The 26,333-nt window shown below is 42.2% G+C and overlaps 1 protein-coding gene across 1 annotated transcript in view; it reads left to right on the forward strand.

Moving 5' to 3' along the window:
• Nucleotides 1–303: 303 nt before the first annotated feature.
• LOC106579066 (U5 small nuclear ribonucleoprotein 40 kDa protein) overlaps nucleotides 304–26,333 on the forward strand; it is a 52,860-nt gene continuing 26,830 nt past the window's right edge. The window contains exon 1 of the mRNA XM_045702598.1: nucleotides 304–427. The gene's annotated coding sequence lies outside the window, so the exon portion shown is untranslated. The remainder of the gene's footprint in view (nucleotides 428–26,333) is intronic.

Raw genomic sequence — 26,333 nt, forward strand, 5'->3', positions numbered from 1 at the left:
AGCCCTATGCTTTTGCCCTAACACTCAAACGTGCCCATTGGTTCACCCTAACATAAAACTCACAATATACATTTGTTTCAACATAACTCATCCTATTATCTATACTGTGTTTATTCTGCAAAACATTTATTACAAGGTACCTTTTATAGATGTTGTAGTACGTGATAATAATCATATGTCCCCTCAATTTGGCACCTCATTGTTTTTGCCTCTAAAATTGCGTCATGGGTCATGACATCTCCATGAGCGGAGGGGGTTAAAATGATGTTGGTTGCTAAGCAACGATGTTAGTTGACACCTCGATTCAAATGACTGCCTGGAGGAGAGGCGAGAGCTAGCAAAGAAAACATATGTTGGTGTTCAAATACAACATAACACAAGAGTCAATCAGAAAAAAAGAAACAAGGATTACTCAAAAAAGGATAAGGTGAGATGATTCCGTTTTGGGTTTTGCCTTTTTTATTGATCCAAAGTGTGTTGGTTTGATCATGACAGCCAGCCAGGGCAAGTGTATTGCCAACTAGCTAGCTAGCTAGATTAATTTAGCTAGCTAGTTAGCTAGTAAAGGTATACCCAGCGATGTGAAGTGGGTGCACAAAGGAAACAGCATAGTGGGTCAATTACCGCAACAACTAAGAGCGTTGAAACTTCTCTACCAAACTTCTCTGCTGTGTTGGTCCTGTTGCTACCACGGTGGAACAGCGTGAAGCAACCCGTGCACATGCTGTTGCCGCATTAAAAACAACCGGGAACTCCGGAAATCTCTTCCTCAGGAAAAAGCTAGTTCAGACTGGGAAAAATCGTTTAGAACAGTCATCCAACTTTGACCTATTTTTTCCCCCGAGTTCCCAGTTGTCATGAAAGCACCATTAGTGAGGTCATTGAACTATAAAATAACTGGAGACAACGTCCAAGATGGCCAACCGTTATTTTCAATGTAACCGTATCTGCCATTTTCGAGATCTGGGTTTACTTGGATAATTAATGGAAAAATATGTTTTTATTGTCACATTCACCGGATAGATGCAGTGAAATGGGTTGTTTTACAGGGTCAGCCATAGTAGTATGGCGTTACTGGAGCAAATTAGGGTTAAGTGTCTTGCTCAAGGCCACATCGACAGACTTTTCGCGTTGTCTGCTCCGGGATTCTTTATACAACTACGGAAGTTACACATAAATCGAAATGTTGAGTCATTTCGGGGAGCATTTTAACTAACCCTAGCCTAACCAATGTCCTAACCTTAACCTAATGTTTCTAACATGCTACGTTAATTATCCTAACCTGCTGCGTAAGTTCTCCTAACCTGCCTTCGAAAATGCAATCCTGATCCATATAGGTTAAATTGGGTTTATTTGATCTGTGTTTTCATAGTTTGCGTAGTTCCTTACACTTCGATCACACCGACAGCGTCATTGTATTTTGGTACACCAGATTACATTCATTTCCAATGAAACGCTCTGTTTGCCTTGCAACATTGCGTTGCAGAGCGTACGGTGTGGTGCATACCTTGGATTTATCAAACGTATGCGTCAGACTGTATGCGTAGACAGCTTGGCAGAAATGGTATAAGAAGGTGAATGTTGAACCGTTGTTGCATACATAGCCAGATGATGCTGCGTACCATTTTGCACAATAACACTGTCGGTGTGTTCGAAGCGTTACTCATGATGATTCATTTGTGTGTGCCCCTTTTTAAGAGTGTACCGCAATCCGCTGCCAGAAAGAAGCTAGAGTAAAATACGTCTTGATTTTTTACCGGTTTGAGCTAGTGACAAGCGATTTTCTGCATTGTAAAGGTGCAACCACTGAGACAAAGCCATGCTCCGTTTGTTTCTATGACAGAGCCTCATCAGACTTGCTTCTGCTAGTGGTTCTCCCAACAAAGTAAAATGATACAAATGACTTTGCTCTTGATGCACTCCTCTCAAATGATACAAATGAAACAACAGTCTGAGCACACTGGATGATAAGATACAGATGTAACCCTTTGCCATTCAATGTATTATCTGAGAGGCACTGGTGCTCCAAGTCAAAATTCCACGTGCATTCCACAGGTCATGTTTATAAGTGAGTGTTCCATAAAATGATCACGATTAGGAAAAGAGTTGAGAGTTTTTCAAGGCATACCAGTCCTCCCGTATCTCCAAAGGGGTCTAGGGTGTATGGCTTAAGGTTCAATTAGGGACTGGGATAGAGGATAAATAATAACATACTCCAGCTAAGTGTATTATGTCATTGATTGTCCATTTACATTTTTCACACAATCGCCACTGAACATTTGAGTCTGAAAACCATGATCTGAGAGCACTATGTGGACAATCAAAATATGTGAGAGATCAACTTGTGAATATCATCTCTATCGTGAAAGGTTCTAGAAAGCTCAGAACTAGTGTGTTGACCATTATAAGTACATCAGATTCTTAAGTAGAGGGGCAGCACTCAATATAGATTTTTCAAAGTTACTTGATGTTTTTTTGTATTCATTGAGGCAACAAAAAGATTGTCAGTCTGATATTGTTTCTCCACAGTGTTCTTATCCTGGGTGTGACCAAAGGTCAGGTTGTATTGTACAAACCTGCAGTTTTACAGAAACCACAATTATATACAATAATGTTGTGATCAGTGAGAAAACACAAACAACTAAATTATTGCCATTACAGTTAATCAAGTCATTCCCTTTTCACTGCCAAATACATAAGATCAGTTATTTGACAATAGTGATTCCTGTGTGAAAGAAATGCATAAATTATTTGTAGTCTCCCAGCAGTAGTTGGGATACCATGAGGATGAGGTGTTTCTGTGATTATGCAGCCAAAGAGTTGCGCACTTGCCAGAAATGGACTCGCCAGTGCAGCTGGACCGGTGAACAAACAGCATTAAACACTTAAACCGCCCGCATACATAGGTTTGGCTGGTGCCTAGCAGAACTCGGCTAGGTGAATGAGTGTGCTTGCATACTCCCTTAAAATAAAAACAAAAAAAAGGGGAAAGGAGCGATATTACACTGGACAGTAGAGGACGATGAGCTGGTAATAGCCATCTTTGGGCAAAGAAGGAGGCGACAACAGACCCAAACAAGGAATGACATAAATGACATAAAACATCCAGGTTTTTAACAATTAAGTGTATAGTTAAATAGTTTCAAAATGCTAACTCCTCCGCTCAGATTCAAGGTGGGTGATGTGCGGTGTGACCATTTTAATCTGAACAAACCAAGTAAACAGAATCAAGCCTTTAGACCAGGGGTTTAAAACTCATTCCGTAGAGGGCCTAGTTTCTGCAGGTTTTTGGTTTCTCCTTTCAATTAAAACCCAGCCAACCAGGTTTGGGGAGTACCTTACTAATTAATCAGTAACCTTAATTCATCAATCAAGTACAACGGAGGAACAAAAAGCCGCAGACACTGTGCCCTCCGTGGAACGAGTTTGACACCTGCTTTAGATGTTAATGTTAATTATCCTTCATTATATTTGTCAAACATGACTGGCGTTTTGGCCTATATTTATGTACTTAAAAGTCTCAAAGTTTGGCTACATTTTCATGTCAGCATCATTTTAGACATGAGGCTGTAGCCGATATGTATATCACCTACACTTTGACATGTAGGCTTTTTGAAAATGTATGTACATGAAAAATAGATTTGAATATTATTCCAATGTTGTCCTATCTGATCCAATTCTAATCGGAGTAATTGTTTGATATTATTTTTTGTGCTTTTTTTTACTTGTCCATTCGGACAACTTAAATCTATATTCTTCTTGTCCGACTATTTATTTTAGTTGAGCGGACAAGAGGACAAGCGTAAATGTCGAGTCGTGAACCTCAAACATGAGATGGTCAGAGATGTAGGGTTGTCTGGTCTGCACTGCCTGCTATGTAAAGGTATGCCACTGGTTGAAGGACCGACCACAAGCGCATTGGTGGTGCATCGGCACAGGGTGGGAACAGTGGAGGAAAGAAACATAAATATTATTGTGCATTGGGGATATCATTACACAGATCAAGACACAGTCTGCCATGTAACAAAGTAACTGAGTCGAGGCAGATTGAGTGAGTATTGAGAATAGCATGGAGTGTAATTGTGAAGCTCAGTTGTTATTAGATAGAACGTCATGGCCCCGCCCCCTGTGGGGAAACCTCCTGTGGTTAGCTAGGTGACCCCATTGGCTCACAAAATGTCAACTTTTGCAAACGCAATTTTCTTATTGTCTGCTTGATTTTGTAAATTACAAAACAACATTTAAGAAAATTACAACATGTCTAAAGATTACTTTTCAACATTGCCAGCTTCCGAGCATTCTCACTACTTAGAAAAATGTGACTGACTGGCTCGATTCGGTCTTATGTAGCAAAATTGGTGTTTTACATTGGATTATAGTAGGGATTTAGAGCTAGAAAATGGTATATCATACACTGCAGTTGAGGAACAATGGGAAAGTCATTCTGCTTTGAAAGTTGATAAACTTGTAACACCACTTTTGAGAAAATGGCCCTTGAATGTTTCGGTACACCTGCTGGAGAACTCATTCTTTGTGTATACCCATTCAGCATTGTTCATACCATCTTAAGCTTTAGCCCCACCCATCTCTTTAAGGATTCACATGTGAGGCCATGTGCTAAATAGAGTGAGTACTTTATTTTACTAAACATCCAAAGTTTTCAAGACTAAAGGCTGGTTGTCTATCGACATGTCTATACAGTTGTCACAGTGACATCATGAACATTCTATTGTCGCAGACATCAAACTTGCCGTTTTGTCGTTATGAAAAAGTATAAACACAAAAACGACAGGCTGCATGACATCAACAGCCTGGTGATCCAAAATAGCATAACTGGTGTATTTTAACCGGAATATTAAGCTAGCCATGACCAACACCACAAACAAACAGACTATACAGCTACAACAAGTGAGTTGAATTACAAACCGACTATACTAAACAAGTTAAATTTCTTACATGTGCCTACTTGGACACCAGGTCCCCACATTTCACACTCTCCCACACCTAAAAGCCTGAAGCCCTGAAGCCACAGGGCTCAAGTTCAGAACTAAAAGACAGATGTCATTGTCTTCTCTTTACAGCAATAGCCATTTCCTTTCCAAACTATGTTTTCCTGCAATGAAATTGGGGGTTGAGGAGAGATATTAAAATATATGACTATTTTCTATTAGTTTACAATTCTAGACTTGGCGAACGGGAAATGGGAACAATATCAAATTAGGAAGATGGCATTTTCTCGCCCTTGGCTTGCAGGCCTGCTCCTGCTAATGTAAAAAATGTAGGCTTACAAATTTGTCCACTAGTTTAGCGCTTTTCTCTGCAATGGCTCGCATAGTTTTCCATGGTCCTGAAAACATTTATTTTTGTGCTCAGTTTTATTAGCCACAATATTGTCTTTACTAATTTCTCTCTCACTCTCACTCTCTCTTACACACAAAAACCCATTATAATTATGCACTAGCCTACGAAGAAATGTGCACGCTGTTCACAACAGGCTTTTTTGCAGGCTTTTTTGCTAACAGACATGAGTAAAATTAACTTAAGGTGTCTGCATGCATCCCAGCTGAAACAGTTCTGAACAGTATGTTTATATATTATGACAACGTTTTGTGACGTTTTTGTTCGTTTTGGTTTTCGGCAAGGGTTTTTTCGGGTTGTTTGTGCACACCATATTTTTTCTGGAGGCAAGTTGGAGTAGGCAGCTGAAATCTACGCCCCTTGTTGGTGATTGGTCAACAGTAGCGATTCTTCTTCGGTGATAGTTAACGGCAGTTGGCATCCAATATGTTGCATTACCGCCCCCAACTGAATTATAGTATAAATCCATGACACTTTATTATACAAAATGGGACAGGGGAACCCCCCCCAATTATATAGAGTACCAGTCAAAAGGCTGGACACACCTATTCATTCAAGGGATTTTCTTTATTTGTACTATTTTCTACATTGTAGAATAATAGTGAAGACATAAACTATGAAATAACACATACGGAATCATGTAGTAACCAAAAAAGTGTTAAACAAATCAAAATATATTTTATATTTGAGATTCTTCAAAGTAACCACCCTTTGCTTTGATGACAGCTTTGCACACTCTTGGGTAAAAGACCAAGTCCATATTATGACGAGAACAGCTCAAATAAGCAAAGAGAAACGACAGTCCATCATTACTTTAAGACATGAAGGTCAGTCAATCCGGAATATTTCAAGATCTTAGAAACTTTCTTCAAGTGCAGTCGCAAAAACCATCAAGCGCTGTGATGAAACTGGCCCTTATGAGGACCGCCACAGGAATGGAAGACCCAGAGTTACCTCTGCTGCAGAGGATAAGTTCATTAGAGTTACCAGCCTTAGAAATTGCAGCCCAAATAAATGCTTCACCCTCATTCAAGTAATAGACACATCTCAACATCAACTGTTCTGAGGAGACAGCGTGAATCAGGCCTTCATGGTCGAATTGCTGCAAAGAAACCACTACTAAAAGAGCACCAATAAGGAGAAGAGACTTGCTTGGGCCAAGAAACACGAGCAATGGACATTAGACCGATGGACATCTGTCCTTTGGTCTGATAAGTCCAAATGTGAGATTTTTGGTTCCAACCGCTGTGTCTTTGTGAGATGCAGACGCAGGAGGATCTCCGCATGTGTGGTTCCCATTGTGAAGCATGAAGGAGGAGGTGTGATGGTGTACTTTGCTGGTGGACACTGTCAGTGATTTATTTACAATTCAAGGCACACGTAACCAGCATGGCTACCAAAGCATTCTGCAGCAATATGCCATCCCATCTGGTTTGCGCTTAGCGGGACTATCATTTGTTTTTCAACAGGACAATGACCCAACGGAGCTCCATGCTGTGTAAAGGTTATTTTACTAAGAAGGAGAGTGATGGAGTGCTGCATCAGATGACCTGGCCTCCACAATCAGTTGGACCACAGAGTGAAGGAATGGCAGCCAACAAGTGCTCAGCATATGTGGGAACACCTTCAAGACTGTTGAAAAAGCATTCCAGGTGAAGTTGGTTGAGAGAATGCGAAGAGTGTGCAAAGCTGTCATCAAGGCAAAGGGTGGCTACTTTAAAGACTCTAAAATGTAAAATATATTTTTATTTGTTTAACACTTCTTTAGTTACTACATGAATACATGTAGCAAATAGTTATAATAAAGAAAAACCCTTGAATGAGTAGGTGTGTCCAAATTTTGGACTGGTAAAATAAGTATTCAGACCCCTTGACTTTTTCCACATTTTGTTACGTTACACCCTTATTCTAAAAGGGATTACATTGTGTTTTCCCCCTCAATTTACACACAATACCCCATAATGACAAAGCAAAAACAGGTTCAGATTTCTTTGCAAATTTGTAAAAATAAATAAATAAATATATATTTTTTTAAATGGGGTCCTCCCGAGTGATGCAGCGGTTTAAGGCACTGCAGTGCTAGAGGCATCACTACAGACCCGAATTTGATCCCGGGCTGTATCACAACCAGCCGTGATCGGGAGTCCCATAGGGCGGTGCACAATTGGCCCAGCGTCGTCTGGGTTAGGCAAAGGTTTGGCCGGGGGGGGCTTTACTTTGTTCATCGTGCTCTAGCGACTCTTTCTGGCGGGCCGGGCGCCTGCAGGCTGACCTCGGTCGTCAGGTGAACGGTGTTTCCTCCGACACATTGGTGCGCCTGGCTTCCGGGTTAAGTGGGCGTTGTGTCAAGAAGCAGTGCAGCTTGGGTGGGTTGTGTATTGGAGGACGCACCCCTCTCCCAAGTCCATACGGGAGTTGCAGCGATGGGACAGGACTGTAACTACCAATTGGATACCACAAAATTGGGAAGAAAAAGTGGTTATAAGGGCACAAGGCAAGACCCAGGTGCAGACATAAGAGGCAGATGGTTAGAGTCTTTGTTGTTTGTTTAATCCAGAAGGAGTAGGCAAGAGAATGGTCGTGGACAGGCACAAGGTCAAAACCAGATTCTGTGTCCAAGAGTTAAAGAGTGGCAGACAGGCTCGATGTCAGGGCAGGCGGAAGGGTCAGGCAGGCGGGTACGGAGTCCAGAAAAAACAGGCAAGGGTCACGGGAAGACTAGAAAAAGAGAATAGAAAACAGGAGCACGGGGAAAACATGCTGGTTGACTTGAAAACGTACAAGACGAACTGGCACAGAGAGACAGGAAACACAGGGATAAATTCACTTGGGAAAATAAGCGACACCTGGAGGAGGTGGAGACAATCACAAGAACAGGTGAAACAGATCAGGGCGTGACAGGGGTAAAATAATCAAAAGAAAATTTAAAATATAAAGAAAATAGCTGTGCAGCGACACTCCCCATCCAACCTGACAGCGCTTGAGATGATCTGCAGAGAAGAATGGGAGAAACTCCTCAAATACAGGTGTCCCAAGCTTGTAGCGTCATACCCAAGAAGACTCAAGGCTGTAATAACAGCCAAAGGTGCTTCAACAAAAAAACGATTTAATCCATTTTAGAATAAGGCTGTAATGTAACAAAATGTGGAAAAAGTCAAGGTGTCTGAATACTTTCTGAATGCACTGTATATATAAAATATACATCTATTTTCAATTACCCTACCAACTAACCCTATACTCATTGAAACTCATGACCTTATTCCATTACTTTACATTTTTTACCCCTTTTTCTCCCCAATTTCGTGATATCTAATTGGTAGTTACAGTCTTGTCCCATCGCTGCAACTCCCGTACGGACTCGGGAGAGGTGAAGGTCGAGAGCCGTGCATCCTCCGAAACACTACCCCGCTAAGCCGCACTGCTTCTTGACACAATGCTCGTTTAACCCGGAAGCCAGCCGCACCAATGTGTCGGAGAAAACACAATACACCTGGCGACCATGTCAGCGTGCATTGCGCCCGGCCCACCACGCCACAGCAGTCGCTAGAGCGCGATGGAACAAGGACAACCTGGCCGGCAAAACCCTTTCCTAACCCGGATGACGCTGGGCCAGTTGTGCGCCGCCTCATGGGTACCCCGGTCGCGACACAGCCTGGGATCGAACCAGGATCTGTAGTGACACAGCTAGCACTGCGATGCAGTGCCTTAGAGCACTGCGTCACTCGGGAGGCCCTTATTCCATTACTTTAACACAGTCTGATCCTAACCCAGGCCAACGACCTTAGAGGACGAGATACTACCACTCAACACACACTCTTACCTAACTCTTCTGAAGTCAAATCTCGTACCCCCATGTACTTCTCTGCAGCTGCCACCACAACATCTACTTTCTGTGACTTACGTTCCATCTCTCCGATACAGTTAATAACCATTGCTATGAACGCTAAGAAGCCAACCTTACTGAAACATATTGGCCTATCCCTCGGTTCTGGCACAGATCTACTATTCACAGGGATCCTCTCAGATTCCCCCACCCTTGATCCACCCTCTACTTTCTTCAATGCCTTAGCATATGATACCATCTGCACTACTCTGAACCTGGCCACCTTAACCTGCCTCTCTCGCACAACAGTAGGGATTCTTCAATAAAGTGTTTGTCATTCAACGAGAAGCTAATCATTTTCATGCACATTTTTTTCACTTGAAAAATACTACACCAAACATCTTAGTTTGCAGCAAAAACGTCAAAATGAATGACAGATTTCCAGAGTTATCTTAGATTAATTCTGACTACTTTGAGGAAGTGTATACTGGCTACGGCATCTCAAAATGGACAAACAATACTATTGCTGCTTTTTTTCTTGTGTTTCAAGCAAAGGTCTTTTAAGGGAGTGTGTGAGCACACGTTCGTTTCGCGTAGCCGACTTTGGCTAGGCACCAGCCTAACTGAAGCATGCTGATGCCTTTAGGCTGCAATGATACTGTTACTGAATCTTGTCCTGTGCTTAGGCTACTAAACACTTTAGGAATTGGATTTTGTTAGCCTGCATAGATGCATGCAATGTTTTGAGGTGATCAGTCAGCACCCCCTACTTAAAATAGCTTCCTGCAGCTTTGCCTTGTATGCAACCATCTAATCTAGGCCTACGAAAAGGGAAGACACAAATTGTACAATATGACTGACGTCTATCTAACCTGGAGGACGGAATTATTGTCGAAAGACAAAATTTCAAGTGGCACCAATGATAAAGAGTGAATATGTGACTTGTATTTTTTTTTTTTACATTGGATGAAAGTAGAGACTCAGAGCTACAAAATATCATACACTGCATTTTTGAGGAACAATGGGAAAGTATTTCTGCTTTGAAAGTTGATAAACTTGTAAACTCACTTTTGAGAAAAGGGCCTTTGGATGTTTTGGTACCTACTGGAGAGCTCTTCTTTGTTCACACCCTCTTAAGCCAGCCCCACCCATCTCTTTAAGGCTTGACATTTGAGGTCATGTGCTAAACAGTGAGTAAGATTTTATTTATTTCTGTATAGACAGGAGTAATTATATAATTTTGGAAATTTAATTCAATTTACTTTGAATTAAATTGCCTATTTGACGTGCCGCCCTGCCCTGCCTCTTCTCTCCCCCTTTTTGGTGAATATCAAGTGATCTGAAGCAGTGCTCGCAATAGTCTTCCACTTCTATTTTCTATTAATCTACAATTCTAAACTTGGCGAAAAGAAAATGGGAACAATATCAGAATGGAACATGGAATATTGGGCCTGCTCCTGCCTATGTCAGCCCACTAGTCTAACAGGCAACACTATGTTGGGCGTGGCGCAGCGAGTGCCGGCTGCGTTTTCCACACACTGAATCGAGGTGAGCGCAATGGACAGAATAGATGTCCATTTGTGCTCAGTTTTAATAGGCACAGTCAGGGCCGGCTCTAGCCTTTTGGGGGCCCTAAGCGAGATTTGGTTCCCCCCACCTCGTGGGCAAAACATTTTAGTGCCCCCCCCTCTTGACAGTGGAGAGAATTATGCAATTCTACACATTTGCCATGACTTTTGCCATTTGCCATGACTTATGCCACAAAAAAATTGATGACAAAGTTATTTCTTTTACAACAACTTTGTTGTCAAAGTTGGGAGAGAATGTTTGTTTTCCCCAATTTCTGGGCGTGGTCGAGGAAAATTGCTTCTTATGACGTGGATAGAGAGGAATTCCTTCTGATGACTTGAATATCCACGAAGAGTTTAGTGGAATTTGTGGTTTGCCTTCAAAATAAAATCACGCTCTAGCGACTCCTACTGGCGGATGGGTGCCTGCAGGTTGACCCCGGTAGCCAGTTGAACAGTGTTTCCTCCGACACATTGGTGCGGCTGGCTTCCGGGTTAAGCTGGCGGGTGTTAAGGAGCACGGTTAGATGGGCCATGTTTCGGAGGACGCATGGCTCCACCTTCGCCTTTCCCGAGCGCGTTGGGGAGTTGCAGCGATAAGACAAGATCGAAAATTGGGGAGAAAAAGGGGGTAAAAAAAACATAAAAGTCCCTCATTGAAGTGATGCAAACGGATACAAATAGTGGAATCATGCCATATTTGGACTGGATAATGTTAAACTAGATTGGAATGTTGATACATAATTACATTTTTCTCATGAAATCCCACTGGATGGACTGAATGATTGCATTGGGGGCATACATACATGCACTGTGTACAGACTTACCTATGGATTGTGCACCCATGAAACAGGGTATCAGCCTACTCAGTGACACCCACAGAACACAACTATGTAGAGTTTATACAAATATTAGCATCTTAGCTCATATTGCAGGAATTTGACTGTGGGAAATCACCTTCCCAGTCAGCCTATTGTGCATATTGAATATTTGAATTGCACTGTACAGCCTGACTAATGGACTGTGCATCAGGGTGCGAATTATACCATGACATTCGGGGGGGGTCTCAATTTTTCTCAAGGGACCTCCTATGTGTACATCAGTGGAGGCTGCTGAGAGGAGGACGGCTCATAATAATGGCTGGAACGGAGCAAATGGAATGGCATCAAACACATGGAAACCATGTATTTGGTGTATTTGATACCATTCCACCTATTCCGCTCCAGACATTACCACGAGCCTGTCCTTCCCAATGATGGTGCGACCAACCTCCTGTGGTGTACATTATGGGCCTAATAGTAAAGACATGGCATTTAACGGTAAATGTTTTTTAATTACCTTTTCATTTGGCATGAACACAACAAGTCATGATTGTACAATATTCCATGCCGTTCTGGGTGCTGGGTCACTCGTCTGTTCTACACATGCCTACATTTGCATATCCTCCTTTCAGAACCTGGCTGAACTTGTTTAGTTGAGCAGCGCATTTTCCCCCTTGCACACCTTTCCTTTTGTTGTTTCCTTACCGATAATAATTTTGTACATCTGTGCGTTCATGCAGCAGTAAGTACTTCATCATAATGCATATTTCCTTTTTTTGTAATTGTGTTATGTTGTTTCTACTTTAGCACACAGAGTTGAGTTATTTTCCATTGCCAGCTAATTGATTTGCACGTGGCGGCCTCATGCCCAGTAATTGATATATGTATAGAGAATGTGTAGACAGTGTTTTTTAAAATTATAACCTCAGACACACGAGACACTGTTAAATTCTATCCACTAGTTCTTTAGCTATAATATGCATGCTAGTGACGACGGAGAATTGCTATCTTGTACTGCTAGCCTCCTTTGAAGTTGCAGTCATGGCCTTTTGGCCTGTTTATTGTATAGCTCTGCCCTGCACCCTTGTGGAGCTTTCCAGTTACTGTTTCCTATGTAAATCATTGGTGCATTTTTATCTGTCAGTGTCAATGTTACTTATTTACTGTTGTAACAGTTTATTATGTTACCACTGTGATATTGTATTATTGCTTGTATCCTGATATTGTACCAATATTGCATACTAATTACTTTTTATTTATGATGTACTTTCAGAAAACACACACACACATTTAGAACCTCGCTGTGAATATAATTGCCATTAAACATCATAACTGGAACTGGAGTTGCTGACATCTTTCTTACCGAAGATTGATTCCAACTTTCGTATGACAAGCAACATTTAGTGAACGTACATTCTGAATGTTCAATATACATCGTAGGTTAATTGGTGAGCTAATGTGGCTATTTTCACAGTGGTTTCAGAGTGATGCAATAGAGCTAAGTTGCTAATATTTTTGTAAACTCTACATAGTTGTTTTCTGTGGGTGTCACTGAGTTGGCTGATACCCCATTTCATGGGTGCACAATCCATAGGTTAGGCTGAACAGTGCAATTAGAATATTCAATACACACAATAGGCTGACTGGGAAGGTGATTTCCAAGTCCTTCAATAAGAGCTAAGACGATAATATTTGTGGAAACTCTTGAGAATTATTTTCTATGGGTGTCACTGAGTTGGAAGATACCCTGTTTCATGGGTGCACAATCCATATAAGTATGCCCCAATACAATTATGCAGTCTAATACAGCCACAGTATCATTTCAGTAGTTAATTATTGTATTTAATCTGAAATTATTTATCTAGTCCAAATATGGCATGATTCAAATCAAACTTTATTTGTCACATGCACCGAATACAACAAGTGTAGACCTTACCGTGAAACGCTTACTTATAAGCCCTTAACCAACAGTCAACAGTGGAGTTCAAGAAGAAGAAAATATTTACCAAGTAGACTAAAATAAAAAGTAATAATAAAAAGTAACGCAATAAGAATAACATAGCGAGGCTATATAGAGGGGGCACCGGTACCGAGTCGGTGTGCGGGGGTAGAGGCTAGTTGAGGTAATTGTAGGTGGGGGCGAAGTGACTATGCATAGGTAACAAGCAAACAGTGAGTAGCAGCAGTTTACAAAAGGGAGGGGGAGGGGGGGGGGTCAATGTAAATTGATTCATGCGATTTCATGAATTGTTCAGCAGTCTTATGGCTTGGGGGTAGAAGCTGTTGGGGAGCCTTTTGGTCCTAGAGTTGGCGCTCCAGTACCACTTGCCGTGTGGTAGCAGAAAAAACAGTCTATAACTTGGGTGACTGGAGTCTCTGATTATTTTATGGACTTTCCTCTGACACCGCTTATAGGTCCTCGATGGCAGGGATCTTGGCCCCAGTGATGTACTGGTCCGTTCCCACTCCCCACCGTAGCGCCTTAGCGCCTCAGATGCCGAGCAGTTGCCATACCAGGTGGTGATGCAACCAGTCAGGATGCTCTCGATGGTGCAGCTGTAGGACCTTTTGAGGATATGTGGACCCATGCCAAGATTCCACTATTTGTATCCGTCTGCATCACTTTCAATGAGGGACTTTTATTTTGAAGACGAACCGCAAATTCCACTATTGTGGCCAATCGTTATTGTGGCTAGCTTCACATATGTACCTAAGGGCGTACCCGGGCCACGTTCAGCAGAAGGACAGACACAACGTTGGCCAACGTTCAGACATAAGTGTATTATGTAGAACAAACATGCCTCTCTGATTGAAATCATGTCAGTTCTATTCATGGAGTGTTCTATCTGCAACTTTCCCCAAAACATTTTTGTACTGAACATGCTCAGCCCAGGCAAACCCACTGAGCTATTCGAACCCGCTCTGCCCATCACTTATCTGTCCGGAAAGCCTCCTCAAATGAAAACATGTTGTGGCCGACCCCGCCCTGTTCCTTATGCCGCTGTGGGGGACTTCTCAGAAGATTGAATGACTGCTAGTAGTGACTGCTTTACACATAGTAGCCCCAAAACAATTGTATTTGATGTATCAGGCTAATAAAAATAGTCACCAGACAGAAGCATAACTGGATTCAATCCCTATAGCTGTTATTGTAGTGATGTCGAGACGCTTGCTGGGGGTTGAGGTAAAGGGTCCTTCCTTCATAAAGCTAATCATGAAATAAATAATCTAATTGGGATCTCTGTAATCAAAATGTCCAATCAATTTCCATGTCCATAGTTTTAATCAAAGTTATATCTAGAATTTCCAAGATAGGCTACAAGTGGTATGACTTTATGTCAAATGTAAGCTACTGAATTGAATTTGAACAAGGCTATTAGCTGGCTAATTTACCTACAATACAGAGAGCATAAAATTATAAGTATTCAAAGTACAGAAACTAACACAGTTGGTCAGAATATAAAAATTGTCACTTCCCCCAAAGTCGGTCCCTCTCCTTGTTCGGGCGGCGTTCGGCGCGACGTCACCGGCCTTCTAGCCATCGCCGATCCACTTTTCACTTTTCTATTACAACAATCAAAATGTGAACATTTCAACTATGCATGTCTTTCCAGGTTCTGGTAAACTTAGCTACAGATTGTTACACCAGATAATATAATTGAATACATTTTTGGTATCCATTACTGGGAGTTACAGGTTAGGTACTGTTTGGCGTGGGCAATTCCACAGTAATGGAATTACACTTTGACTACGTTTTTTCACTTTAAAATGTATGCCAAACTAAATTTTAAATGTATGCCAAACAAAAAAATATTGATTTCAAAGTTTATCAAACCATTACAACTCTATGCACTAGGACTACTTTTAACAATTTATTCAGAAATATGTACAAAAACTAATTTAGTGGAAGAACTGTGCAGATGCAGACTTTGGTAACGGAATTACGATAAAATCTCTCTCAGGTTTTTATGTGACCAGCGTTTTTCCAAAAACTCTGAAATATCTGCTACGAATTAAGATTCAAACATGTCTGCAGAAAGAATGGGATGTCAGTGTCAGCTATGACATGGCACCTTGAGATTGAATAAATCTCTTTTGGTTATTGAACTACAGTAAGTGAAGTGGATTTACACCTGGTAACGTAATTAAGGTAATGCATAATTATGGATATGAATGTCATTCACAAGTTTGGACATCACAGCAGAGCACAGTAGAGTACAATACAGTACACTAGAGTTCAGTACAGCAGTGGTTCCCAAACTCAGTACAGCAGAGTCCCCGTAGAACTAAAAGCCAATTTATGCTTGATCCAAAAATGTGGTCGGAGGCTCCAAATGGAGAGTGTGGCGCATTTGCGGAGCCTCCAGAGGCATGCAGAGGCTAAATTGAGCTATATAACGCATAGTCGTACGCCGCCCTAAATGTTTTAACAATGCGGAGTGGTTCCATATAGCTATGCATTGACATGGTTGGTTGACGGTAGGTGGGGGCAAGAGGTCCTGTATAAACACAAACTCACTTCCTTGACAACTTCCTTCACAACCACTCTGCGCTGCTCCATGAAGCGCAAAAGGTATGAATGCCCTGACTTCTGCAGAGGCCATATCACTATAAATGCTGCATGGCCAATGCAGACATCGGATTAACCATGCAGCGCCTTTTACTCTTTCTTAAAAATTGTAATAGTAAGGACTTCCGGTGACCTTTTGGCAGAGAAGCCCGTGTAGTTCCGAGTACAGTCTCAAAAGTCCAAAATCCGTTATAAATTCCTGACAACTGGCCTCTGAACCTTCAAGATGCTTAATAACATGGACATACGCGACTAAGGACACTCAACTAAGGCACAAGGAACTGTTCGCTGCTCTGGCACCCCTATGGTGGAACAAGCTCCCTCACGACGCCAGGACAGCGGAGTCAATCACCACCTTCCGGAGACACCTGAAACCCCCTTAACCTACCCCCCCCAAAAGACTTAGATGCACTATTGTAAAGTGGTTGTTCCACTGGATATCATAAGGTGAATGCACCAATTTGTAAGTCGCTCTGGATAAGAGCGTCTGCTAAATGACTTAAATGTAAATGTTAAAAGCGTCCCAAACAAAGAAAGACACCGAGCCAACTAAGACCAGAGAGGATACATCCAACTCCGCCGTATTGAAGGCTCTGAATCAACAACAAACTTTGATGCTGGCAAATGTCAAACAAGCAGTTAAGGAATCCCTAGAGGAACTGCTTTCGGGAGAAATTAAATAACTTAAGGATATGGTGGAAGCCTTAAACACGTCTATCTTAAAACTCAAACGATATTTCCAGCCAATCTGTCACATGCAAGTCTCTGGAGCGAAATGCAGGTTAGCGCCAGGGCTGCTACAGACGACATAGCCACTTGCCGAGATGCATCCACACTGAGCAAAAAGGTAGAGTTGCCGCTTTCAAGGAGCGGAACTCTAACCCAGACGCTTATAAGATATCCCGCTTTGCCCTCTGACGAACCATCAAAAAGGAACAGGAAAAGCGTCAATACAGGACTAATGTTGAATCCTACTACACCGGCTCTGACGCTCATCGGATGTGGCAGGGCTTGCAAACTATTACGGACAACAAAGGGAAGCACATGGTGGAAGCCTTAAACACGTCTATCTTAAAACTCAAACGATATTTCCAGCCAATCTGTCACATGCAAGTCTCTGGAGCGAAATGCAGGTTAGCGCCAGGGCTGCTACAGACGACAAAGCCACTTGCCGAGATGCAATGAAACAACTGCGGGAGAAAATGACGTTGCTTGAAGACAGAGAGAGGTGACTGCACATACGTCTGGTGGGCCTGGAAGAAACCGCAGAGTGTTCTGACCCAAAAGGTTTTCTTCAGAGAATCTACCAAAATGGATACCGTTACTACAAGGGAGGAAGATTGAAATTCAACAGGCACACCGAATCTACAGTGGCAATAATAACCATGGCTGTCCCCGCACTATTACTGGTCTTTCCAAATAAAATCCTTGCGAGTATGGTCCAATGATTCTATTTCAGCTTCTTGGAGAGGCAGAGAGGAAGCACTTGTTGCACCGCATAGACTTACAGATCTAGTTTTTTTTCTCGGTATTGTCGTGTCTTTGGGGTACCATTAAACTGAAGACATGTTTATCAATTAACTCCCTGTAATTATTATCACGCGATCAAACTGATTCATCGTTTAATTGTAATTAACTAGGAGATCGGGGCACCAAGGAAAATAGTCAGATTACAAAGTTATAATTTTCCTAATATAACTTTCCTATATTATAGCATTATATATTATATTCTATTATAGTATAGGCCGATTATCTTCTGGTTTAAATGGTGTATTTTACCTCGCGTCCAGTCTCATTCCAAACGTCGTAAATTGTTGTATCTGCACGAACCCAGTCTTTACTAAGAGTCATCCATACATCAATTGTCTTAAAATCATTTATTTACTAAACTAATTAATTCACAGAAAGTATACAAACAGTAATTATCATCACAAAGAATTGGTAGAGTAATGTGCCCTAGTGGTCAAAACAGGCATGGCTGGTGTCTTGTTGAACAATGGGTCATAGATGGCAGCTGAGAAGGTACACAGAGTTCATTAATATTAACAATTGACAATTGAATGCTCACTCATTCGGGAACAATTGCAATCAATATATATTTACGCTCAGTGTGTCGTCGGGATCCTTGTTGGAGCGTCGTTCGGTTGGAGAGTTTTGTCCGCGTTCTTTCTCTCTCTCTCTCTCTCTCTCTCAGTCTCGGTTAGAATGGATCTTTCAAAGCGACATTCATTAATGTCGTCATAGAATGGATGTTTCGTTGGTCTTCGTGTTCAATGATATAATTTACTTAGCTGCAGACTAATAATTAATATCAAAGACTTGTTCTTATTCTGTCAGTATCAATAGTCTAAAAGTTAACCACGTGGTATAGTTCACTTTCAGTAGAGTACTTGGATGGTCAAACCTATTGGCCAACTCGCAATGGAGTGGAGGCCGGGGTCTGGAGAAATGTAAATCAGGGTATAGTTTTATAGTGACCATAGGACAGGCTTGTCAAATGACGCCTGGTCCTGTCTGTGTCCCTGGGGGCGTGCCGATGACTGAGTTAAAACCTCTTACATCTAGACGTTCCGCTAGCGGAACACCTGCTCCAATATCCAATGATAGGCTTGGCGCGAATTACAAATTCCTCAAAAATACAAAAACTTCAGTTTTTCAAACATATGACTATTTCACAGCATTTTAAAGACAAGACTCTCCTTTATCTAACCACACTGTCCGATTTCAAAAAGGCTTTACAGCGAAAGCAAAACATTAGATTATGTCAGCAGAGTACCAAGCCAGAAATAATCAGACACCCATTTTTCAAGCTAGCATATAATGTCACAAAAACCCAGAAGACAGCTAAATGCAGCACTAACCTTTGATAATCTTCATCAGATGACACACCTAGGACATTATGTTATACAATACAATACATGCATGTTTTGTTCAATCAAGTTCATATTTATATCAAAAAACAGCTTTTTACATTAGCATGTGACGTTCAGAACTAGCATACCCCCCGCAAACTTCCGGAGGAATTTGCTAATAATTTACTAAATTACTCACGATAAACGTTCACAAAAAGCATAACAATTATTTTAAGAATTATAGATACAGAACTCCTCTATGCACTCGATATGTCCGATTTTAAAATAGCTTTTTGGTGAAAGCACATTTTGCAATATTCTAAGTACATAGCCCAGCCATCACGGGCTAGCTATTTAGACACCCGGCAAGTTTAGCACTCACCAATATCAGATTTACTATTATAAAAGTTTGATTACCTTTTGTTGTCTTCGTCAGAATGCACTCCCAGGACTGCCACTTCAATAACAAATGTTGGTTTGGTCCAAAATAATCCATCGTTATATCCGAATAGCGGCGTTTTGTTCGTGCGTCCCAGACACTATCCGAAATGGTAAATAAGGGTCGTGCGCATGGCGCAATTCGTGACCAAAAAAATGTCTAAATATTCCATTACCGTACTTCGAAGCATGTCAACCGCTGTTTAAAACCAATTTTTATGCCATTTATCTCGTAGAAAAGCGATAATATTCCGACCGGGAATCTCCTTTTCGGCAAACAGAGGAAAAAATCACAAAGACGGGGGCGGCCAGGTCACGCGCCTAAGCCCACAGTCCCTTGATCGGCCACTTGAGAAAGGCGATAATGTGTTTCAGCCTGGGGCTGGGATGACGACATTCAGGTTTTTCCCGGGCTCTGAGCGCCCATGGACGACGTAGGAAGTGTCACGTTAGAGCAGAGATCCTTTGTAAAAGATAGAGATGGCAAAGAAGTTCCAGAAATGGTCAGACAGGCCACTTCCTGTAAAGGAATCTCTCAGGTTTTGACCTGCCATTTGAGTTCTGTTATACTCACAGACACCATTCAAACAGTTTTAGAAACTTTAGGGTGTTTTCTATCCATATATAATAAGTATATGCATATTCTAGTTACTGGGTAGGATTAGTAACCAGATTAAATCGGGTACGTTTTTTATCCAGCCGTGAAAATACTGCCCCCTAGCCATAAGAGGTTAAGCTTGGTACAGAAATATAATTCTATCACATTAACATCAGTACATAGCATCTCAATGTATTACAAATAGCTCTATCCTTATTAATACATTCTATACAACCATGTGGTGCAAGTCTCATCGCTGAGGCTATTATATAAACCGTTTTATGGTAATATGGCTATATTGTCTCTTCTGAGTATCACAAAATTGTACCAAGCGGACTAGTTCGTAGCTGGATTCTTCACCAATCTTTCATACCTTCTCCAGAACACAAATGTCGCTTAGCTCCCCAATTCTGTGAGTTGGAAGAATTTCCTGTGTCTCTCTATGGGCCATGTGGCAAGAGATTCTCCTCTTAGAGTTTGTACAACTCCTTCACACAGGGCCTGGGTGAGGGGAGGTAGGTTGGGGGATGGTGCAAGGGGGGAGGGGGTCAACTGTCCTCCCTGTACTCAAAGAGGCCAACGTCATGACAGTATCAAGATAAAAACAGATATTCAAAAAATGTGGTTAAATAATTTCCAACTCACTACAAGTATGGTACTATGCTGAGAAACAGACAGGCAACACTAAGAAGTTCTGTGAATCTTCTCCTATATGGCATAACCATAACCTGCTGACAAACAATTTGTGTACCTTGCCTTTTGTGTACCCATTGTGGGTGGATAAGGGTGTGCATACCTTACGAGACATGTATAATGATAAGGGGATAATACCTTTCCAGGACCGCAAACAAATGTATTCACTTCCAGACTTTTCATGGTTACTTTATCTACAATTAAGATCTTCGTTAAAAGCTTATGGTGTACCATGGGATGCCCCGTTAACATCCCATATAATGCTTACATGGATAGACCCCTCATTAACCTCTATGGGCAAGGCGGGACGAATTCGTCCCACCTACGTAACAGCCACCTGAATTCAGTGGCGCGATTTTTGAATCGTTTGAAATACTATTACTTCAATTTCTCAAACATATGACTATTTTACAGCTATTTAAAGACAAGACTCTCCTTAATCTAACCACACTGTCCGATTTCAAAAAGGCTTTACAACGAAAGCAAAACATTAGATTATGTCAGGAGAGTGCCCAGCCAGAAATAATCAGACACCCATTTTTCAAGCTAGCATATAATGTCACAAAAACCCAAACCACAGCTAAATGCAGCACTAACCTTTTATGATCTTCATCAGATGACACACCTAGGACATTATGTTATACAATACATGCATGTCTGTTCAATCAAGTTCATATTTATATCAAAAAACAGCTTTTTACATTAGCATGTGACGTTCAGAAAAAGCATACCCCCGCAAACTTCCGGGGAATTTACTAACAGTTTGCTAAATTACTCACGATAAACGTTCACAAAAAGCATAACAATTATTTTAAGAATTATAGATACATTACTCCTCTATGCATTCGATATGTCCGATTTTAAAATAGCTTTTCGGATGAAGCACATTTTGCAATATTCTAAGTACATAGCCCAGCCATCACGGCTAGCTATTTAGACACCCGGCAAGATTAGCCTTCACCAAAATCCTATTTCCTATAAGAAAAATGTTCTTACCTTTCCTGTTCTTCGTCAGAATGCACTCCCAGGACTTCTACTTCAATAACAAATGTAGGTTTGGTCCCAAATAATCCATCGTTATATCCAAATATCCTCTGTTTTGTTCGTATGCGTTCTAGACACTATACGAATGGTAACGCGCATCTAATGTCTAAATATTCCATTACCGTACTTCGAAGCATGTCAACCGCTGTTTAAAACCAATTTTTATGCCATTTATCTCGTAGAAAAGCGATAATATTCCGACCGGGAATCTGCAATAAGCTAAACAGCCGAATGAAATTTCTCCACGGGGCGAATCGTGCACGCGCCTCATTCAATGGTCCTCTGATCGGCCACTTGGATAAGGCGATAATCTGTTTCAGCCAGAGGCTGCCTCGTCATCGTTCAGGTTTTTCCCGGGTTCTGAGAGCCTATTGGAGCCCTGGGAATTGTCACGTTACAGCTAAGATCCTTACTCTTCAATAAACAGATGCAAGACGCACGACTCCTTGTCAGACAGGCCACTTCCTGCATGAAACCTTGTCAGGTTTTTGCCTGCCATAGGAGTTCTGTTATACTCACAGACACCATTCAAACAGTTTTAGAAACTTTAGGGTGTTTTCTATCCAACCCTGAACAATAATATGCATATTCTAGCTTCTGAGTTGGTGTAGGAGGCAGTTAAAAATGGGCACATATTTTTTCCAAAATTCTCAATACTGCCCCCTAGCCCAAACAGGTTAACTTCTAAAATGGTCTCTGGCACTTATGATTGCCTGATGTCTGTTAAATGCTCTACATTGGGTGTCTGTAGTATGGAACCGTGAAATGCAGGGATTGGGGCACAACCTGAACTGCAATACCATTTGAGAAATGTTTTTGTTACCTATAAAAACCCAGCACACCAGTTTATACATTATAAGCTTATACAGTGAGGGAAAAAAGTATTTGATCTCCTGCTGATTTTGTACGTTTGCCCACTGACAAAGAAATGATCAGTCTATAATTTTAATGGTAGGTTTATTTGAACAGTGAGAGACAGAATAACAACAAAAAAATCCAGAAAAACGCATGTCAAAAATTGTATAAATTGATTTGCATTTTAATGAGGGAAATAAGTATTTGACCCCTCTGCAAAACATGACTTAGTACTTAGTGGCAAAACCCTTGTTGGCAATCACAGAGGTCAGACATTTCTTGTAGTTGGCCACCAGGTTTGCACACATCTCAGGAGGGATTTTGTCCCACTCCTCTTTGCAGATCTTCTCCAAGTCATTAAGGTTTCGAGGCTGACATTTGGCAACTCGAACCTTCTGCTCCCTCCACAGATTTTCTATGGGATTAAGGTCTGGAGACTGGCTAGGCCACTCCAGGACCTTAATGTGCTTCTTCTTGAGCCACTCCTTTGTTGCCTTGGCCGTGTGTTTTGGGTCAATGTCATGCTGGAATTTTTACATTTTAAATTTTATTTTATCGTTATTTTACCAGGTAAGTTGACTGAGAACACATTCTCACTTACAGCAACAACCTGGGGAATAGTTTCAGGGGATAGGAGGGGGATGAATGAGTCAATTGTAAGCTGGGGATGATTAGGTGGCCATGATGGTATGAGGGCCAGATTGGGAATTTAGCCAGGACACCAGGGTTAACACCCCTACTCTTACGATAAGTGCAATGGGATCTTTAATGACCTCAGAGAGTCAGAACACCCGCTTAACGTCCCATCCGAAAGACAGCACCCTACACAGGGCAGTGTCCCCAATCACAGCCCAGGGGCATTGGGATATTTTTTAGACCAGAGGAAAGAGTGCCTCCTACTGGCCCTCCAACACCACTTCCAGCAGCATCTGGTCTCCCATCCAGGGACTGACCAGGACCAACCCTGCTTAGCCTCAGATGCAAGCCAGCAGTGGGATGCAGGGTGGTATGCTGCTGGCATATGGTATGCTTGCATATGGTGGTATGCTGCTGGATGGAATACCCATCCACGACCCATTTTCAATGCCCTGGCTGAGGGAAGGAGGTTCTCACCCAAGATTTGACGGTACATGCCCCGTCCATCGTCCCTTTGATGCGGTGAAGTTGTCCTGTCCCCTAAGCAGAAAAACACCCCCAAAGCATAATGTTTCCACCTCCATGTTTGACAGTGGGGATGGTGTTCTTGGGGTCATAGGCACCATTCCTCCTCCTTCAAACACGGCGAGTTGAGTTGATTCCAAAGAGCTCCATTTTGGTCTCATCTGACCACAACACTTTCACCCAGTTGTCCTCTGAATCATTCAGATGTTCATTGGCAAACTTCAGACGGGCATGTATATGTGCTTTCTTGAGCAGGGGGACCTTGCGGGCGCTGCAGGATTTCAGTCCTTCACGGCGTAGTGTGTTACCAATTGTTTTCTTGGTGACTATGGTCCCACCTGCCTTGAGATCATTGACAAGATCCTCCCATGTAGTTCTGGGCTGATTCCTCACCGTTCTCATGATCATTGCAACTCCACGAGGTGAGATCTTGCATGGAGCCCCAGGCCGAGGGAGATTGACAGTTCTTTTGTGTTTCTTCAATTTGCGAATAATCGCACCAACTGTTGTCACCTTCTCACCAAGGTGCTTGGCGATGGTCTTGTAGCCCATTCCAGCCTTGTGTAGGTCTACAATCTTGTCCCTGACATCCTTGGAGAGGTCTTTGGTCTTGGCCATGGTGGAGAGTTTGCAATCTGATTGATTGATTCTGTGGACAGGTGTCTTTCATACAGGTAACAAACTGAGATTAGGAGCACTCCCTTTAAGAGTGTGCACCTAATCTCAGCTCGTTACCTGTATAAAAGACACCTGGGAGCCAGAAATCTTTCTGATTGAGAGGGGGTCAAATACTTATTTCCCTCATTAAAATGCAAATCAATTTATACATTTTTTTATGTGTTTTTCTGGATATTTTTGTTGTTATTCTGTCTCTCACTGTTCAAATAAACCTACCATTAAAATGATAGACTGATCATTTCTTTGTCAGTGGGCAAACGTACAAAATGAGCAGGGGATCAAATACTTTTTTCCCTCACTGTACATACCCCAACCAGAAGCCATGGATTACAGCCAACATCCACACTGAGCAAAAAGGTAGAGCGGAACTCTAACCCAGATGCTTATAAGAAATCCCGCTATGCCCTCTGACGAACCATCAAAAAGGAACAGGAAAAGCGTCAATACAGGACTAAGGTTGAATCCTACTACACCGGCTCCGACGCTCGTCGCATGTGGCAGGGCTTGCAAACTGTTACAGACAACAAAGGGAAGCACAGCCGCGAGCTGCCCAGTGACACAAGCCTACCAGACGAGCTAAATTACTTCTATGCGCGTTTCGAGGCAAGCATCACTGAAGCATGCATGAGAGCACCAGCTGTTCCGGACGACTGTGTGATCACTCTCTCCGTAGCCGATATAAGACCTTTAAACAGGTCAACATTCACAAGGCAGCAGGGCCAAACGGATTACCAGGATGTGTCTTTACTGACATTTTCAACCTGTCCCTGACCGAGTCTGTAATACCAACATGTTTCAAGCAGACCACCACAGTCCCTGTGCCCAAGAACACCAAGGTAACCTGCCTAAATGACTACCGATCCATAGCACTCAAGTCTGTAGCCATGAGGTGCTTTGAAAGGATGGTCATGGCTCACATCAATACCATTATACCAGAAACCCTAGACCCACTCCAATTTACATTCTGCCCCAACAATCTCTATTGCACTCCACACTGCCCTTTCCAACCTGGACAAAAAGAACACCTACATGAGAATGCTATTCATTGACTACAGCTCAGCGTTCAACACCACAGTGCCCTCAAAGCTCATCACTAAGCTAAGGACCCTGGGACTCTGCAACCCTAGATCCTGACGGGCCTCCCCCAGGTGGTAAGGGTAGGTAACAACACATCCGCCATGCTGATAATGAGCAAGCCTTCCTTCATGACCTGGCCTCTGTAGATTGGTATAGATTCAGCTTGATCCCCTCTGTCGAAGAAGTTTGGACCTTCTTTTTTTACATTTTCTGTGGTTTTGTTGACAAACCCACCCCCAAAAAGAAAATGAAAATGAAAAACAGCCCCTGGTTTGACCGTGATCTGGCGGAGTTACTCCACCTCAAGAATTCCATTTGGCGAAACGCTCTAACCTCAAGAAGTTCTGGAAAACGGTTAAAATCCTGGAGAACAAACCCTCCTCCTCACAGCTGCCCATGTCCCTTAATGTTGATGATGTGGTTGTTACTGACAAGGAGCACATGGCTGAACACTTTAATCAACACTTTATTAAGTCAGCATTCATATTTGACTCAGCCATTCCTCCTTGCCTGTCCAACATTTCCTCATCTCCCACCCCTTCTAATGCAACTAGCCCCGATGCTCCTCCCTATTTTCCCCCTGCCTCGCTACAAAGTTTCTCCCTGAAGGCGGTCACTTAGTCCAAGGTGCTAAAGCAGCTCCTTAAACTTGACCCCAAAAAAACTATCTGTGTCAGATGGTTTAGACCCTTTCTTCTTTAAGGCTGCTGCCCATATCATCGCCAATCCTAGCTCGGAACTTTTTAACCTGTTTCTCCTCTCTGGGGAGGTTCCCATTGCTTGGAAGGCAGCCACGG

Source organism: Salmo salar, chromosome ssa19, assembly GCF_905237065.1.
Source record: "Salmo salar chromosome ssa19, Ssal_v3.1, whole genome shotgun sequence".
Classification (NCBI taxonomy): Eukaryota; Metazoa; Chordata; class Actinopteri; order Salmoniformes; family Salmonidae; genus Salmo; species Salmo salar.